Source organism: Phalacrocorax aristotelis, chromosome W (genome assembly GCF_949628215.1).
Source record: "Phalacrocorax aristotelis chromosome W, bGulAri2.1, whole genome shotgun sequence".
Lineage (NCBI taxonomy): Eukaryota > Metazoa > Chordata > Aves > Suliformes > Phalacrocoracidae > Phalacrocorax > Phalacrocorax aristotelis.
Genome location: NC_134310.1, coordinates 21,540,200 through 21,559,201, shown reverse-complemented (window position 1 = coordinate 21,559,201; position 19,002 = coordinate 21,540,200). Strand labels below are relative to the sequence as shown.

The 19,002-nt window shown below is 44.9% G+C and overlaps 1 protein-coding gene across 7 annotated transcripts in view; it reads left to right on the top strand.

The window, feature by feature from the left end:
* The first annotated feature begins 321 nt into the window (after window positions 1-321).
* Window positions 322-19,002, top strand: part of LOC142049258 (spindlin-Z-like) — a 133,086-nt gene continuing 114,405 nt past the window's right edge. For 2 of the 7 annotated variants that reach the window (XM_075076756.1, XM_075076757.1), the window contains exon 1: window positions 322-1,077. The gene's annotated coding sequence lies outside the window, so the exon portion shown is untranslated. The other 5 variants (XM_075076761.1, XM_075076762.1, XM_075076760.1 and 2 more) reach the window with 4 other exon arrangements.

The following is a 19,002-nucleotide window of genomic DNA, read 5'->3' as shown; positions in this document are numbered from 1 at the left end:
ACGGAAACATCTGGATTAACAGATAAACCACGAGGATGCTGACAGATAATGATGCTGCAAGGCCTACATAATATATTTTTGTAATGTATGTTACTATGCTGTACCACGTTTATGATTGGATAATTAGAAATATGCATTAGTAGGTAATTGGATGATTCATATCATACCCTTGTCGTGAAAGGTATAAAACCTCTAAAGAAAAATCCCTTGGGTGCACCCAGTTTGGCTGAGACATATCATGCACATGAGTAAATATTTACCTTTGTAAATCTATACTTTGTCTTAGCTTCTCTCCTCAGTCAGCACGGGCCGAATTTGTAACACAGGATATCCATAGCTGATTTTTCTTTCTTATGATGGCTTACACATTTTCTTTCCTATGATTGCAAGGGGGCAGCGGAGAGCCGCTGGCTCCCAAGGCCTGTTTAGGGAGGCGGTACCGCTGTCAAATCACTGTGGCCACCCCGCGAGGCAGCACTGGACTCAACACGGTGGGCCGACGGACGGGAGAAGAAAGGCGGATATTCACCGCCCCAGGGCCTACTGGCGTGCGTTTGGAGAAGGGCCAACAGACAACCAGCTGCAGACAAGCCCGCGCCACCCTCCGCTACGACCGCCGACAGACAGCAGTGGAGGAGGAGGGACGGCACAACTACGGGCGCGACTACGCGCTAGAGAATAGTGGTGGACTGGGTGGATGATTGCTTCCTGTGCTCTTGTCGCAGTTCGGAATTTGCAGTGCGCCTGCGCGTTGGTGGAGGAGAGGAGGGCGGTGTCCGGCCCTGTGTTTTGAACGTCTCGATGCGGGTAGCTCACTATTTGGCAGGAAGGTGAGGAGGTCGCTATCCTGGCGGCGGAGTTCGTGTACGGAGGGGACGTTCCAAATGTGGCAGAGGCGAACAGGAGGCAGCAGTGGTGACGGTGGAGGGGGACAAACGAGACAAGAGGAGCAGCTGTCCTTACTACTACAGCAGAGAATCTGAGTAGCCTAGTGAGATAGGAGGACTGCTGCGGCTGCAGTGCTAACGTTCCTAGGCCGTCCTCCTGGTACTCCCAGGCGCCTATCCCCCCCAGTAGGTAAGTGAGTAGCGAATGCCCGGGGGGGGGAGAAGCAGGAAAATATAGCCAGTCGCGCCGCCCTTGGCCTGACTTAGCCTAGATTAGTACTTGACAGAGCCGGAGGGAGTCGCTGTGGAATGAGCTTGGAACTGCTGCTCCTAGCTTTACCTCCTCTCCCCCGAGGCTGACGTTATTTATATACTTGCGGTGTTCCGTCTCTGTTACCTTTTCTTCATTGCCTGCCTCAGTGGCCCGCCCGGAAGCTGCGAGAGGCGGGCGAGAGTGGGGGCCCTTGGGCTCGTGTTGCCGTTTCTATGTTCTCTTCCCACGTAGCGCCCCAGCTCCTGGGCAACCCCTGCTCTTCCGGGCTCCGGGGGACTGCTGCCTTCCTTTAGCACGGCCCCTCTTGGTATTCTCCACACCCACCTACCCCCCTTTCTGGAGGGGTCGCAGCTGTACATCCCCCTTCCTCTCTGTGGAGCTATTGTATTGTGGGCTGGGGCCCGCTGAGGGGCTCCCGGCAGATAAGCCTCTCTGTCGATAGCGCATGTTGGGAGGGGGCATGCCTCTACCCTGTCGTCCGTCCCCTCTCCCCACGAGAAAATGGGGCGAAGGGAATGCGAGGGTGGTGGCGGGGTGCGGCTGCGCTGCGGTAGCCTAAGGCTGGAGCTGGGGGAGTTGCTAACGCGCCGGGCTGGCAGCGCTGGGGTTGCACACGCCACTACCGCTGTCTGGGACACCCAGAGTGTGAGAGAGTGTGTGTGCGCGCGCGCGCGCTCTGCTCGGTTCCTTTGTCTACTGCTGCCGCCGCCGCTTTCTCCTCCTCCTCCCTAGATTCCCTCTTTCTCCTCCCTCCTCTCCTTTCTTTCTCCCTCCCTTTTTTCTCTCTCTCTCCCAGACTCAGAACGGTGCTGCAGCTGCAGGTTTGTAAATACTGGACCAACACAAACATGGCTGACGTTCGCCCTGCTCCTTCACCAGGCTATGCTCTTTCTCCCTCTGTTTCCGTCGCTTAGCCTCTCTTTCATTTAGGCTTTTGTTTCTTCCCCTTCATCTCCCATTAAAAAAAAAAAAAGGAAAACCAATTCACCCTCCTTATTGCGCGCATGGTGGGATTTCAAGGGTAAGGATCCTTGCTTTGGAGGCTTTCTCCTTTCGTTTTGCTGTTTACAACAAAATGAAACCTAAAATCAGAGAGGATTTGAAAATCTAGGAAGGCCTGGAGGGAGGGGGTGAATTGGCTGAGCCCTGCTGAGAGAGGCTTGATTGGAATGCGCGTATCTCGGGGCTGCGGGGGGGCTGGTGCACAAAAGTGACGGCGGAGATTAAATACTGTATTGTGCTTGTGAAATTATCTAGTGCCGTTTCTTTCATTTTAGGATGTATTTCAATATAAGGTATCAACTCGGCACAGTCTTATTAAAAAGACCTAAACTAATTATGTTAGAATAGGCATTGTGTACTGAAAAACCATACTATAAGTTTTTTGGGGGGTTTCTTGGCTTTCTCTGTATCTCCTTGTCAGTATCTTAAATAGTTTGCAGATCACAGGATATAAAACTGGAGTTAACACTTCCCGGGTCTCTTTGTGGTGTTAGTTTTCTGTCACAGATTAACTTGTCCTTGTGATGATAGCACAAAGGGAAGCCTCGTTGTTAAAAGGAGTGCCTTTTAAAAAAAAAGTATGGCATCGTGAACTGAAGTGTGATACCGAACTACAAGACAGCATGTTTCTGACCTCTCCTAACACGAGGCAAATGTTCAGTTCAGCACCTCTCAACCTCAGTTATTCAGAGTACCCCCTTCTGGCTTCAATTAAAATAGTTTTGGTTTTCTGTTGTTTTTTTTTTTTTTTCTTAAATGACATAAAGCCAAATTAACATTTTATTTTCTTGGGCATTTCTAAAATGATCTGCTGGGGAATAGCGTATCTAGGTTTTAAATTAAGGATGAATGCTCAAGGTGCAAAGGATGTGATGCTTTCTAAACATATGTTACTATAACTCATAGTAGATGTTTCATTTTTCAAGTATTATATTTAAAAACACAGTCTTTATTCAAAGCACGTACACATTGATAGCCATGACTTAGCAGTGCCCTAAAGTAACGTCCTAACTCTTTGGCTATTTTGCTTTGGAAGTTTCTAGTGGAGAAGCACTGGCATAGCATAATCATAGTTGGTTTTTTTTGTTGTTGTTGGTTGTGGTTTTTTTTTGAGATAGAAGTAGTTACTGCATTTTAATGCTAGAATTAAGTATCATCTATTAAGAATTTCTTTAATCTGTTTGGTTTTTCTCCTGCTTTTTCCATCCCCATTAAAAAGTGTTAATTAACTGGAGGAGAAAACAATTAATAGTATTGAGTTTACCACAATGTAGAACTTGAGTGGAGTCATCCAACTTGCATTTTGGAATGTGTATTCATGTCATGGCTCCCAAGCCAACTGTACTACTTCTAGATGGAAAAGACTGAGCAAATGTCCGTAACTTGATGTGTCAGTGGATTTGTGCAGAACTCGGTTACTCATAACTATTGTTAACTAATTAACAAATTAGTTCACTAATTTGTATTTTATCTATGAACAACGAAGAATGGGCCTGGGATCACTAAAGTAACTTTCAAGTAACGGTGAAATAATTTGAATAATATGCAGTACTTATTACTGTTTTCACCATGTGACAGTGGTTGGATTTAACTTTTTGTCTTAATCTAAAATGTGAATTTGGTGATGGCATGCAGAATTTAGGTGAATTGATTTGGCTACCAGAGAGGTTGAGAATGTTTCTACAATTGGAGATGGCCTTTTTATATTTCTTTTGTGTAATGTACGTTGTAAAACTGCTGTAAATCCATGTTATGCAAGGCCTTGTTTGACTTGCTTGCTTGGAAACTTTATTGTATGTATTTCAACAAGCTGTAATGGTTCCACAAATTGTTGTCGTTAACTGTGGTGACTATATTAGATTTAAGTGTTACCTAATTGCATTCTAGTATTTGCAATTATTGCAAGGTGGTTGAGATGTGTTGTTAAATTACCTTTTATGATGGGATTTTCTTGGAGATCTATCTGTAAAATAAGAGCTACTGACAGTATACTGTGAACATTTACAGGTAGTTTTTTATAGTCTTTTTTTGGTAATGTTAGCTTTTAGTGACCTCTGTGGGAGAAAGTTGTTGACTGCCCTGTACTGGTTACAGTTGGCTCCAGCTAGATCAGCAATAATCCCATCGCAGGCCAAAGATGGGCTAATTGGTGAACTTTGTGGTGCCGGGGAGGGACATGACAAAACAACAACAAAAACAAACAAAAAATCCACCAAACCCCAGCAACCAAACAAAAAAACCACAACCACCCAACAACTAAAAGAATGGTAAATGCTGGAGGGGGGAAAAACAAAAAAAGAAGAAACAACACCAGAGCAGAGGAAAGAGGAGTCAGAAGACCATGCTGGAACAGGAGGAGAGCTGGAGCTCAAGTGGTAGCCTGAGCAGGGGCTGAGAGGTCTGACTTTAAAGGGACTGCTACCAGTAGAGGAACCACCACATGCTGACCCCAATTTCCTGCACCACCTTTTGCCCCATCTAAGAGACTGTTTTATATGTGGTGATGGGATTGGAGAATGAACAGGGGGCAGGAGAGGTTTTGCAGAGGCAAGGGATGATGAGGTGGATTGAAAACTGGCAGAATGGCAGGGCCCAGAGGGTGGTGATCAGTGATACGAAGTCTAGTTGGAGGCTGGTAACTAGCGGTGTACCCCAGGGGTCAATACTGGGTCCAGTCCTGTTCAACATCTTCATTAATGATCTGGATGATGGGGTGGGGCATACCCTCAGCAAGGGAGGAGCGACTGATACACTAGAGGGTTGTGCTGCCAACTAGAGGGACCTGGACAGGCTGGAGAAATGGGCTGACAGGAACCTCTTGCAGTTCAGTAAGGGGAAGTGTTGAGTCTTGCACCTGGGGAGAAACAACCCCATGCACCAGTATATGCTGGGGGCCACCCATCAGGAAAGCAGCTTTGAAGAAAAGGCCCTGGGGGTCCTGGTGGACACTAGGTTGAACATGAGCCGGCAATGTGCCCTTGTGGAAAAGGTGACTAATGGTATCCTGGGGTGCATTAGGCAAACAAAGCATTGCCAGCAGGTGGAGGGAGGTGATCCTTCCCTTATATTCAGTACTGGTGAGGCCACACCTGGAGTATCATGTCCAGTTCTGGGTTCCACAGTACGAGAGACATGGGCATACTGGAGAGAGTCCAGTGAAGGGCCATGAAGATGATGAAGAGACCGGAGCATCTCACATCTGAGGAAAGGCTGAGAGAGCTGGGAATGTTTGGTGTAGAGAAGAGAAGGCTCAGGGGAAATCTTGTATATAAATACCTGAAGAGAGGCTGTAATGAAGACAGAGCCAGGCTCTTTCCAGTGGTGCCCAGTAGCAGGACAAGAGGCAATGGGGGCACAGTGAAATGCAGGAGGTTCTGTCTGAACATCAAGAAACACTTTTTTAGTGTTAGAGTGACCAAGCACTGGAACAGGTTGCCCAGAGAGGTGGTGGAGTCTCCCTTCTTGGAGATACTCACAATCTGTCTGGACATAGTACTGGGCAACTGGCTCTAGGTGGCCTTGCTTGAGCAGGGGTATTGAACCTGATGACTTCCAGAGGTCCCTTCCAACCTCAACCATTCTGTGATTTTTGTGATTTCTGAGACTGAATGAACATGTTTGGTTTTTGGTGGTGTGTTGGTATGGTGTTTTTTTTTAATTTCAGTAAGAATTGATAATTAGAAATTTTGTAGTTGACAAATTAAATTGAAATTCCCCAAAAATCAGTAAAATTTTTTTGGCCCACAACACGTTTATGTTTTCTTGATATCCTTTTTCAAATGCTGTGTCAAACATAATGTCTACTAAAATTCAGTACAGTGCTTAGGTTTCTGGTATGCTTAGGTAATTATCATACTGATGAGTGTTTTGTCTGTTCTTCTGTATATCTGTAACTTATCTTTGGTCTTCAACTTGAATTGTAAAATGTTTGGAGAGTAAGGTGTCTTTTTTTTTTTTTTTTGAATTTTCTAGGAATGATACAAATAATGAAAATAAGACTTGGAGGATGTAGGTTGGTTAACCCATCTTGTACTCAAAAGACAGTCAGCTACATCTGTATGATTCTGGATGGTTGTTTGCCCATCCTGTTCCTTAATCTCATGTATTTTGGGCAGTCAGATCTTTGTCTTAATGCTGAAAGAAGACACAAGGTTTTGTTAATGTTTGGTTTACCATCAGTGGAACTGCAGTTATAAGAGATCTCATCTGTCAAAATATATGTTGACAGGAGTATCTTGAAAAAAACCAGCTTAACAGAAAACTCTTGTGTGGTGCAAATACTTTAAAAAAAAAAATCTGACTCTTAAATGCTTTTCGAGTTAGGGACTACATAGGTGTTTGGAAACTGGAGACCATTGGGTACTTAGAGTTGACATCATGTGAGTAGGGGGAGCATTCACAAAGGCTGACCTCAGACACCAGAGGGTTGCCTCTCTACTGAGGAAAAGTCTTTTTCTAGAAGTGAATTAAGATAGAAGTCTCTCTTATTCCATTGACTGCTGAGGGCACCTCAAGTGACTACTGTCTTGGTTTTTTGGTGGTGGTGGTATTAGGTTTTGTGAATTACACATCTCTTGATCTTCTGTTCCCCCCTTTATCAGTATAAACATACTTTACTGTTAGGTGTCAGCCATAAGACAGAGGGCAAGCAATCTCTCATCTGGTTTATGTGGATTCATTCCTACCCTCAGTTACAGCAGTGTTGGTTTGTATAGAGAGGTTGATGAGGCAAACTTAATTCATATGACTAGAGATGTAGCTGTATCAATATTGGATGAAAATTACATTTTTAAATGGTAATGACTTGGGACAGGATTCTTTTCTGTGAACAAGCATCCTAGTTGTCAGCCATGCTGAGGCCTCTAACCACAATTCTGGGAGACTATGTTTGGGTGGGGGTGGAGCAAGTTTAAATATGAAGCAGGGATGTGGTGGGTTGGCCCTGGCTGGCAGTCAAATTCTCAGCCAGATGCTCTTTCACCCCCTCCCCCAGCAGGACAGAGGGAGAAAATAGGAAGAACAGGAGCAGGAAAGCTTGTGGATCAAGATAAAGACAGGGAGATCACTTACCAATTAACTGTTACAGGCAAAATAGACTTAATTTGGGGAATTTAACTTAATTTATTGCCAATTTATATATGTATAAATATAAAAAATTACGGATTCAAGTATTGGGAAACAGAAACAAAACAAATAGTAAAAGACTTACGGAGAACACACTTAGGGAAAATACTTTTCCTTCCCTTTTTCCCAGGCTCAGCTTCACTCCAAACTCTTCCCTTTGCCCCTTGTTATGTCTGCAAGTTACACTCAGTCCCTTCTATGATGCAATGTGTGTGTGTGGGTTGTTATGGTCAGCATATAGCAGCTTCTCTCTGCTGCTTATTCCTTCTCACCTTTTCTCTGTTCTGGCATGGGTTCTCTACAGGCTGCAGTTCCTTCAGGAACATCTGCTCTGCCATGGAGCTCTTTCTGTTCTGACCTTGGTGTTCCCTCTGTTTTTCACTTCTTTTTGTTCTCTTCTCCCCTCTCCCTCTGGTGTCCTCTCCAATACGTTTTCAGAGGTGCCACCAGCTTTGCTGATTGGCTTATCTTTGGCCTGCTGTGGATCTGTTGCTGAGCAGGCTGGAACTGGCTGTGAAGGCACAGGGCAGTCCCTGACCTCTTGCTACATACACCCAATGCACCGTGAAAGGCAGAGGTGTCTGTTCTTGTGTATGCTCTGTTAACTATAGGATAGATTTCCAGAAAGCCTCACCTGTTTATAAGGGGAGGGATACCCTGCTTTCTGAGATCCTGATTTCCCCCCCCCCCCCCCCTTTCTGGGTTTCTGTTTTCTCCCTTTCTCTACACTTCAGTTCAGTAGACTCAACCTTATTTGAAGTACTAGAAGATAATTAGATAATTTAATCTGTCCCTCTGCAAATAAGTATGTGTCTTTCCAAAAGAAAAAAAAGCTTTATTACCAATACCTATATTTATGCAAAATCTCAGGAAATAGAAGACATAATTAGGTGTTTATGTTGCTGAATCTAGTTCAGGTCAGATATAAAGCTTTCTGCAAACATTTTCAAGAGAGGAGGATCTACCTTGTGTCCCTGCTAAAAGTTCTCACTATGAAGTCCTATCTTGATGAATGTAATTCCCCATTTATTTTCAATTTGTGCTGCATGTACAATAAATGAAACAATTTAGAAGCAGGGTTTTTTATAAAGAAGTTTATTATCAGAGAAAGAAATGAATACACATCGTCTGTAGGATAAGCAAGGTGTGGTGGTGGTGGTGGTAAGATTCCAAGATAGTCTTCATTCTTAGTCTTGACTTCCTTGTTGCCATAATTTTTCACCTCCCTGCTAATACAGGACAAGAGGAATCAAATGTTTGAGGCACGCTTTTTTTTTTTTGTCTGTAGAGGCAATTTCTCAAAGCCAAAGCCTATTCACAGGCAGTCCTTCCAGTTATATAATTTTTTGAAGTATAACAACATAATTACCTTCTTTCTTTGAATTCTCACATCTGTAAAGTACTTCTAGGTGTTGGTAAATGCTATCAAATACTACTCCAGTTCACAAGGGGGTGTTGTTTTCCCAAGATGCTAGGTATCTTGCATTCTAAAAAAAACATTCTAGCAAGGGGGGGGCATGAGTGAGCACTGAATACAGTGTGAATTCTTGAGCTACAGGTTGCTTTCGACAGTTCAGTTTAAAGAAATTCCTTGGCTTAAACCAGTTTTACTAATCTCTGAAGCAAAAAACTGTTTATAATACAAACTCATGCAGGTGTTCCCTGAAAGTACATTTTTCCATAGTCCAATAAAATAACTTCACACAATAACTTGAAATGGTTAGTCATCCTCTTAAATACTTCTTAAAGATCATCTGCTTCTTATTTTGATGGATATGCAAATATGCATATCCAAGACCTGTACATAAACAGAAAATAACATACAGTGTTATGATGCTGAGGGGTTTAATCCTTTGTAGGAAAAAAAACACAACCCCAAACCCACAACACAACAGTATAGTAAGCAGTTTAAGTTCTTTTCACTTGCCCTTGCTGATGATTTCAGTGTTGACTACAGTATTTAAATTATCAATATTGCAGGGCTCTGATTTCTCCTTTAAAGCTCTACTACTTTTCTACAAGCAACACTCTTCACTTTAAAGAACTATTTTTCACTGACCCTTCAAATTTATAAATATATATATAGAATAGTTAGCTGTAGTTAGAGCTCCTAATATAATGCTGAATTTTCTCAGTGCCTTACTATTACTACATTTATAACGTTGATAGCTAATGCAGCTATTCACTATTTAAAGTTGATAATCTCTTTAGGCTGAGATTTGTATTAATGTTGTAGGCAGTGAATATTCTGCTATTGGTCTGGAAATTAAGAAAAAGTCATGTTATTGGGTAGTACCCATGGCAAGACTTAAGTGAAAGCATTTGCTGTTAAATTCAAGTGACTGACTTTCCCAATGTAAAGTTACTTGAATGTGTTTACATGAGAACTGCTTTAATCTAAGCTAAAATGACTGATTTCTTAATTGTGCAAAGACAATGACACTTGCCACTGATTTTTAATTCCCTAATCTCCCAGGGAGAACTGATAACTGCTTTGTGTTTTGGGTAGGGGCTTATGAATTCTGTATCGGTGTCGTCGTGCATCACTATGCAAAATGCTAATGTTTACTCTTTCACTGCTAGTAACTTCTAATGAAATTATTTATCCATTTTATTGTGACTAGAGGAGGTTTCTTCAGTCCTACTTTACCCAACAGCTTCATTCTAATTCTTCCCCCAACCTACAGTTAGCTGATTTAAGAAAGATAATTAAGTTTTCTGCAGTCAGCATTTGGGTAGGATAGAGACCCAAGTTAATGCCTGTAATAAGCTCAATACTGTATGCCATGACTGTAGTTACTGTGGTGATGATTATGGAAGAAGTTTAAGAATGTGTGTCTTAAATCTGTTTATTCACTGATTTTTTTAAGAACAGCTTGTCATCGTTTTGATACAGAGCTAATATTGTGTAATTCCTTTTTCTAAACTGGTCCCTCGATGAAATGTTTTGTGGCTTTTTTTGGTGTGTCAAATAACTTATTTTTCATTATCCTTATTAGCTATTTAGCATTTGATTAATCTGAAAATGAATCTATGAATAATAGCTTGTCGTTATAAGAAATTTGAATGTTTATGGATTTTATCTACTTGCAAAACTGGTTGCTGTAGCACAAAATTAATAATGTATAATACACCATTTTTTGTATCTTCCAACAGATCTCTGGCCCTCTCCTCCAACTTGGTGGCCTGTCATTGCTTACCTTTAAAGACAAATAGTGATTATGTTGCAACGTGTTGTAATTGGGTGTAGACCCTAAGAATCAAGGGTTCCTAAAGCATGAACTATGCCACCTCTGAATGCAGGAAACAAACAAACAAAAATGTTCTTTATTGTGGCCCTTCATGAATAAAACTGTAGGAACCTGCTGCATTAGAAGAAATTTTGTTTCAAGTATGTCAGCAAGACATTTGCTCTTACAAAAATAAATGACCTCACAAATTAAGTGTAATTAAAATATTTTCCTAAACCAAACTTGTCACTGAAATTGGGAATAAACCTCTTAATGCCAGTGTAGCATTAAGAAGCAGGCATTTTCTTTATTGCAGTGCTGGATGCATGGGGGATTCTTCTGCCTAATGTGCAGACCTACTGGGGTTCATTTTTAACTTTTATGTATAAATGTCAACACACCATGGGTATCTAATACATAATAATTCACCTGACTGAGCATCCGCTTCTTCCATTGGTCTCTATCTTCTTTGCTTAAATTTAAAGCTACAGTGTGATTTTTTTTAATTCACTGAACATGCTTGGGGGGGTAGTCCTTTCGTCCCTCAACTGAGTCGGTGGTCGCAATCTCCCTCTGCCAGAATTACCTTTGGAATTACCTTTCCCCTAGCTTCTGTGCTTCAGCGCCTTCTGGGCCAAGATGTTCCTTTTTATCACTGCTGACTGACTTGTGGCCTTCCCTTACCTTCACAACCTTCTTTGTGGCAGGATGTTTCCACTGTCAGTCCTTGAAGTTCTACTGATTTGTATTCTTTTAGGAGGTTCTTGTCAACGAGGCATTAATTACTAATACCCTCCTATCTGGCCTAAGCATTATTTACTACCTTGTTAAAATTCTCAGGTGTTAGTTTCCACTCTGTCGTGGTTCAGCCTCAGCTGGCAACTGAACACCACGCAGCCGCTCGCTCGCCCCCCCACCCCACCCCTGTGGGATGGGGAAGAGAATCGGACGAGCAAAAGAACTTGTGGGTTGAGATAAGCACAGTTTAATGATTACAATAAAATGATGATGATAAATGATTATGATAATAATGACAATAATGTTAATATAATAAAAGGGAAAAGGAAGGAAAGGGAAAACAGGAAAAAAAACGCAGAAAACACGAACGATACAGCCGCTCACCACCCGCTGACCGACGCTGCCCGTCCCCGAGCCGCGATTGCTCCCTCCCTCCCCCGGCCAGCCCCTCCCAGGTAGCATACTGGGCATGACGTTACATGATATGGAATATCCCTTTGGTCAGTTTGAATCCGCTCTCTTAGCTGTGCCCCCTCCCCTCCCAGCTTCTTGTGCACCCAGCAGAGCATGGGAGGCTGGACATGTCCTTGACTAGTATAAGCGCTACCCAGCAACAGCCTAAACATCTGTGTGTTATCTCAACAGGATTTTTTTTCCCTGCTAATTTCAAAGCACAGCACTATACCAGCTAGAGTGAAGACAATTAACTCTATCCCAGCTGAAACCATGACAGTATCCACCCCTTATTCCATATCATTGACATCATGCTCAGGTCCCATACTATTCAGTACAAATTCAATAATCCCTATCCATCTTCTCATCCTTTAACAATATATATATATCTATACAGATTTTCATTTATCATTCCACTAGTCTATGGAACACCCCTGTAGAATGCCTGTGGAATGTCCATTGAGTTCATTTAGTCCATGACTGGATTTCATCTCTTGTAAGGGTCCTTCAGAGAGGCGGTGTGCGTGGGGTCAGGTTGTTGCATGTCAGTCCTTGTTCCATCACCGCTGCACTGGTAGTTCTTGTTCTCTCACTGCTGCACTTGGCCTGGTTCCATTGAAGGTTCATTCGCTATTATTATTAAATGGGAGATTCCCACCATGATAACATTCCATTGATGCAACCATAGTAGTGATGACATACAACATCATATAGCAATTAACAGCATATTATTCAGTTCATTGGCTGTTTTCACCCAAAATTAAATCCCCCTGAGGTACACACTGGAATCCTCCATCCTCCCGCATCATCCACCAAGTGCACCCAGGTCCTCGAGCAAACGCAATCCCACGAGTGGGTTTGCCTCTGCTGGAAGCAGGAATAACCCAGACTGTTTTGCCTAGCATATTTTTTATGTGCACTACAGGGACTCTATCCCCTTCCACAGTACGTAAGGATTCTGATTGGGCAGGGCCAGCTCGCCTGGCAGATCCCCTAGTGTTGACTAACCAGGTGGCTTTTGCTAAATGTGTATCCCAGTGTTTAAATGTTCCACCCCCCATTGCTCTCAGTGTCATTTTTAATACTCCATTGTATCTTTCGATTTTCCCAGAGGCTGGTGCGTGATAGGGGATGTGATACACCCACTCAATGCCGTGCTCTTTGGCCCAGGTGTCTATGAGGTGGTTTCGGAAATGAGTCCTGTTGTCTGACTCAATTCTCTCTGGGGTGCCATGTCGCCACAGCACTTGTTTTTCGAGACCCAGGATAGTGTTCCGGGCAGTGGCGTGGGGGACAGGATATGTTTCCAGCCAGCCAGTGGTTGCTTCTACCATGGTGAGAACATGGCGCTTGCCTTGGCGGGTCTGTGGGAGTGTGATATAGTCAATTTGCCAGGCCTCCCCATATTTATATTTCAGCCATCGTCCCCCATACCATGGAAGCTTTACCCGCTTCGCTTGCTTGATTGCAGCACATGTTTCACATTCGTGGATAACCTGCGCAACAACGTCCATGGTCAAGTCCACCCCTCGATCACGAGCCCACCTGTATGTTGCATCTCTCCCTTGATGGCCTGAGGTGTCATGGGCCCATCGAGCTAGAAATAGTTCACCCTTATGTTGCCAGTCCAGATCCACCTCAGCCACTTCAATCTTGGCAGCCTCATCTACCTGCTGGTTGTTTCGATGTTCTTCAGTGGCTCGACTCTTGGGGACATGAGCATCCACATGCTGTACCTTTACAACCAGTTTCTCTACCCGGGCAGCAATATCTTGCCACAATGTGGCAGCCCAGATGGGTTTGCCTCTGCGCTGCCAGTTGCTTTGCTTCCATTGCTGCAGCCAGCCCCACAAGGCATTTGCCACCATCCAGGAGTCAGTACAGAGATAGAGCACTGGCCACTTTTCCCGTTCAGCAATGTCTAAGGCCAGCTGGATGGCCTTTACCTCTGCAAACTGGCTCGATTCACCTTCTCCTTCAGCAGTTTCTGCTACTTGTCATGTAGGACTCCATACAGCAGCCTTCCATCTCCGGTGCTTTCCCACAAGGCGACAGGACCCATCAGTAAACAGGGCATACTGCTTCTCCTTTTCTGGCAGTGTGTTATACAGTGGGGCTTCTTCAGCACGTGTCACCTCCTCCTCTGGTGATAATCTAAAATCTTTGCCTTCTGGCCAGTCCATAATCACTTCCAAGATTCCTGGGCGACTGGGGTTTCCTACTCGAGCCCGCTGGGTGATCAGTGCAACCCATTTACTCCATGTAGCATCAGTTGCATGGTGTGTAGAGGGGATGTTTCCTTTGAACATCCAGCCCAGCACTGGCAGTCGGGGTGCCAGGAGCAACTGTGCTTCAGTACCAACCACTTCTGAAGCAGCTTGGACCCCTTCATATGCTGCCAATATCTCTTTTTCAGTTGGAGTATAGCGGGCTTCAGACCCTCTGTATCCCCGACTCCAAAACCCTAGGGGTTGACCTCGGGTCTCCCCTTGTGCTTTCTGCCAGAGGCTCCAGGTAGGGCCATTCTCCCCGGCTGCGGTGTAGAGCACATTTTTTATATCTTGTCCTGCCCGGACTGGCCCAAGAGCTACTGCATGGACTATTTCTCGTTTAATCTGTTCAAAGGCTTGTTGTTGTTCAGGGCCCCATTTGAAATCATTCTTTTTCCGGGTCACTTGATAGAGAGGGCTCACGATCAGACTGTAGTGTGGAATATGCATTCTCCAAAAACCCACAACGCCCAAGAAAGCTTGTGTTTCCTTTTTGCTAGTTGGTGGAGACATGGCTGTTATTTTGTTGATCACATCCATGGGGATCTGACGACGACCATCTTGCCATTTTATTCCCAAGAACTGGATTTCTCGTGCAGGTCCCTTAACTTTACTTTGTTTTATGGCGAAACCAGCTTTCAGGAGGATTTGAACTATTTCCTTTCCTTTCTCAAAAACTTCTTCTGCTGTATTGCCCCACACAATGATGTCATCAATGTACTGTAGGTGTTCGGGAGCTTCTCCCTGTTCCAGTACAGTCTGAATCAGTCCATGGCAAATGGTAGGGCTGTGTTTCCACCCCTGGGGCAGTCGATTCCAGGTATACTGGACGTCCCTCCAAGTAAAAGCAAACTGTGGCCTGCACTCTGCTGCCAGAGGGATGGAGAAGAATGCATTAGCGATATCAATTGTGGTATACCGCTTGGCTGCCTTGGACTCCAGCTAATATTGAAGTTCTAGCATGTCTGGCACAGCAGCACTCAACGGTGGAGTGACTTCATTCAGGCCACGGTAGTCTACTGTTAGTCTCCACTCTCCATTAGACTTCCGGACTGGCCATATGGGACTGTTAAAGGGTGAGTGGGTTTTACTGATGACTCCTTGGCTCTCCAGTCGATGAATGAGCCCGTGGATGGGGATCAGAGAGTCTCTGTTGGTGCGATATTGCCGCCGGTGCACTGTTGTGGTGGCGATCGGCACCTGTTGTTCTTCGACCTTCAGCAACCCCACAACAGAAGGGTCCTTCGAGAGACCGGGCAAGGTAGACAGCTGTTTAATTTCCTCCGTCTCCAAGGCGGCTACACCAAAAGCCCACTTGTAACCTTTTTGGTCCTTGAAATACCCTCTCCTGAGATAGTCTATGCCAAGGATGCACGGAGCCTCTGGGCCAGTCACAATAGGGTGCTTTTGCCACTCATTGCCAGTTAGGCTCACTTTGGCCTCCAATACAGTTAGGTCCTGGGATCCCCCTGTCACTCCAGCAATGCTGATGGGTTCTGCCCCTATACAGTTTGATGGCATTAAGGTACACTGTGCGCCGGTGTCCACTAAAGCTTTATACTCCTGTGGGTCAGATGTGCCAGGCCATCGGATCCACACAGTCCAGTAAACCCGGTTATCCCTTTCCTCCACCTGGCTGGAGGCAGGGCCCGCCTAGTCCTGATCATAGTATTCATCACTCGCTTCCGGTAAATATGAATCTCGGGTGTCTCTGTTAAGATCAGTCAGGACATCAGCACTTCTGCTCCTCTGTCTGGAGAATTGCTTATGGGAAACTGGGGCAGCAGCTCTCCTGGAGAAACTCCCCTGAGTAATTGTTCTCCCTTGCAGCTCACGTACCCGTGCCTCTAAGGCTGAGGTAGGTTTTCCATCCCACTTCTTCATGTCCTCTCCATGATCACGCAGGTAAAACCATAGGGTGCCCCGTCATGTGTATCCCTTCTCTTGAGCCAAGGGACGATTACTCCTAATGGCTGAGATACTGGTCCGTACTGGTGGGGAGTAGGACATATCTTCTTTGAGTTGCTGGACCTCTCGGGACAGTTTCTCAACAGCAGAGACGAGCGAGGAAGAGAGATTCGCTTCATATTCCCGGAGTCTATCAATCAACTCAGCCACCGTTGGTGTCTCGTCATCTTTCCAGGACATCACTGCCAATGAGTTTGCATACGAGGATGGTGCGCTCCGTACAAACTTCCGCCACATGGGTCGTGTGCACTTGGCTTCATCTGGATCTTTGGAGGACCGTTGATCGTCCAGGTCACCATAAACCACCTCAAGCACAGTTAATTCCCTTAGATGCTGAATGCCTTTCTCCATGGTCATCCATTTTCCTAGGCGAAATACAATATCTTCTTTGAAGGGATACCTCTCTCTCACTGCGGACAGGAGCCGCCTCCAGAGGCTGAGGGCTTGTGTTCCTTTTCCAATTGCTTTATCAATACCCCCTTCCCTAGAGAGGGATCCCAGTTGTTTGGCTTCCTTCCCCTCTAATTCCAAACTACTGGCCCCATTATCCCAGCATCGGAGCAGCCAGGTGATAACGTGTTCACCTGAATGACGCCCGAAATCTTTCCGTATATCCCGCAACTCACTCAAGGATAGAGATCGGGTAGTTTCCGTTTCTTGTACACATGGTTCCTCCTCCTCTTCTCGTGATGGCCCTGGTTCCTCGAAATCTCTTTCTAAACGAGTTGACCTTCTCTTCCATGATTTCTTCTTGCGTATAGGGGCGACTGATACTGGCACAGGTTGGTCCTCTGGTTTAGCTGCAACGCTTGGCACTGGGGTTTGAGTAGCTGCAGTGCCTGTCGTGGGGGTTTGAGTGGCCGCCGTGCTCGTCACCGGGGTTGGAGCAGCTGCAGTATCTGTCGTGGCGGGTTGGGTGGCCGCAGTGCTTGTCACTGGGGTTGGAGTAGCTGCAGTATCTGTCGCGGCGGGTTGGGTGGCTGCACTGCTTGTCACTGGGGTTGGAGTAGCTGCAGTATCTGTCGTAGGGGGTTGGGTGGCCACAGTGCTTGTCGCTGGGGTTGGAGTAGCTGCAGTGTCTGTCGTGGGGGTTTGAGTGGCCGCAGTGCTTGTCACGGGGGTTGGAGTAGCTCCCTTCTCTTTCCCTTGGGGGTACTGAATAGTGTTAAATAGGGCCCGATAGGCATAAGCCAGACCCCAGCACATGGCAGTGATTTGTATCTCTCTGGCATTGCCAGGGTGACAACATACTTCCTCCAAATGTTCTACTAATTTTTCAGGATTCTGCACTTGTTCAGGGGTGAAGTCCCACACCACGGGGGGTGCCCACCGTCTTAGGCATTTGCCCATACTTTCCCACATACCCTGCCACGCATAGCTATCGAGCCTTGGGACCGATCTCTGGATTATATTCTTAACTTGCTTACTAACCTTAGACAGATCTGATACCACCTGCCAAAGCAATATCAACAGATGTATCTTAACTACCCAAGGATGTTCAAGATACTGAAAAGTTGTTGTAATGAAGGAGGAGGCATTACATAAGATAGTAGCTACGGTGCCATTCTGTATTTCCTCCATAAAAAACTCCTCAGAGGAGGAGGTATAATTGCTAATTGCCTCCATGAGGTGGTAGCTGTAGTACAGTAACGGCTTCCATGCAAAACCTAAATAACCGATAACAGTCAAGGCCAGTGTTTTAATAACAGGTCTCCTAGGCAAAATATCTCTAATCACTGCAGAGCACAGCAAACTGACAAAACCAACAGCAAGTTTTAACATGTACTTTACAATCAGCATGGTAAAGACTGGACAAACTAATACTGCGAGCAGATGAATCAATGCTGTGACCAGCAACTGTTATTATCTCAAACCCTTCGTGCCCCACGTTGGGCGCCAAAAATAGACTGTCGTGGTTCAGCCTCAGCTGGCAACTGAACACCACGCAGCCGCTCGCTCGGCCCCCCCCACCCCTGTGGGATGGGGAAGAGAATCGGACGAGCAAAAGAACTTGTGGGTTGAGATAAGCACAGTTTAATGATTACCATAAAATGATGATGATAAATGATTATGATAAGAATGACAATAATGTTAATATAATAAAAGGGAAAAGGAAGGAAAGGGAAAACAGGAAAAAAACGCAGAAAACACGAACGATACAGCCGCTCACCACCCGCCGACCGACGCTGCCCGTCCCCGAGCCGCAATTGCTCCCTCCCTCCCCCGGCCAGCCCTTCCCAGGTAGCATACTGGGCATGACGTTACATGATATGGAATATCCCTTTGGTCAGTTTGAATCCGCTCTCTTAGCTGTGCCCCCTCCCCTCCCAGCTTCTTGTGCACCCAGCAGAGCATGGGAGGCTGGACATGTCCTTGACTAGTATAAGCGCTACCCAGCAACAGCCTAAACATCTGTGTGTTATCTCAACAGGATTTTTTTTCCCTGCTAATTTCAAAGCACAGCACTATACCAGCTAGAGTGAAGAAAATTAACTCTATCCCAGCTGAAACCATGACACACTCCTAACTGTGATCCTTTCTTAACTACTACTAACTCTGGCGCTATTCCATTTCATCCAAGAATATATGTATGTTTGAGGTAACATCACTGCAACACTAAATTGAAGATATATTTTCAGTGTATTGGACTCTTAAGGTCTGAAAGTGCATGCCCTAGAATAACTTGTTACTTATGGTCCAAAGGCCACTGGAGAGCCAAAAAGCTTGAAAGTGACCTGTCAAATGGCAGATCTATTCCCCCCCCCCCCCCCTTTAAAAATATGTTATCAAACAATATATTGCCTCAGAGTTAGCAGGTATGTGTATATTGGTGTCTGCTAACCTGGATAGTTGAGAACTGGCTGTCAAATGCTGCTTGGCACTTATTTTAATTAATCATTTTACATAAAATTCTTTAAGGCTTCTAGCTAAGTGGTAGTAACTTATTATTCTGCTACCTTCTTTAACAGCAGGGACATGTATGTTTGCACTGCACATTCTCTTTCAGAATGATTCGATGAGTCTCTTGATTTTTGGAATGATGTTTCTCAGACTTA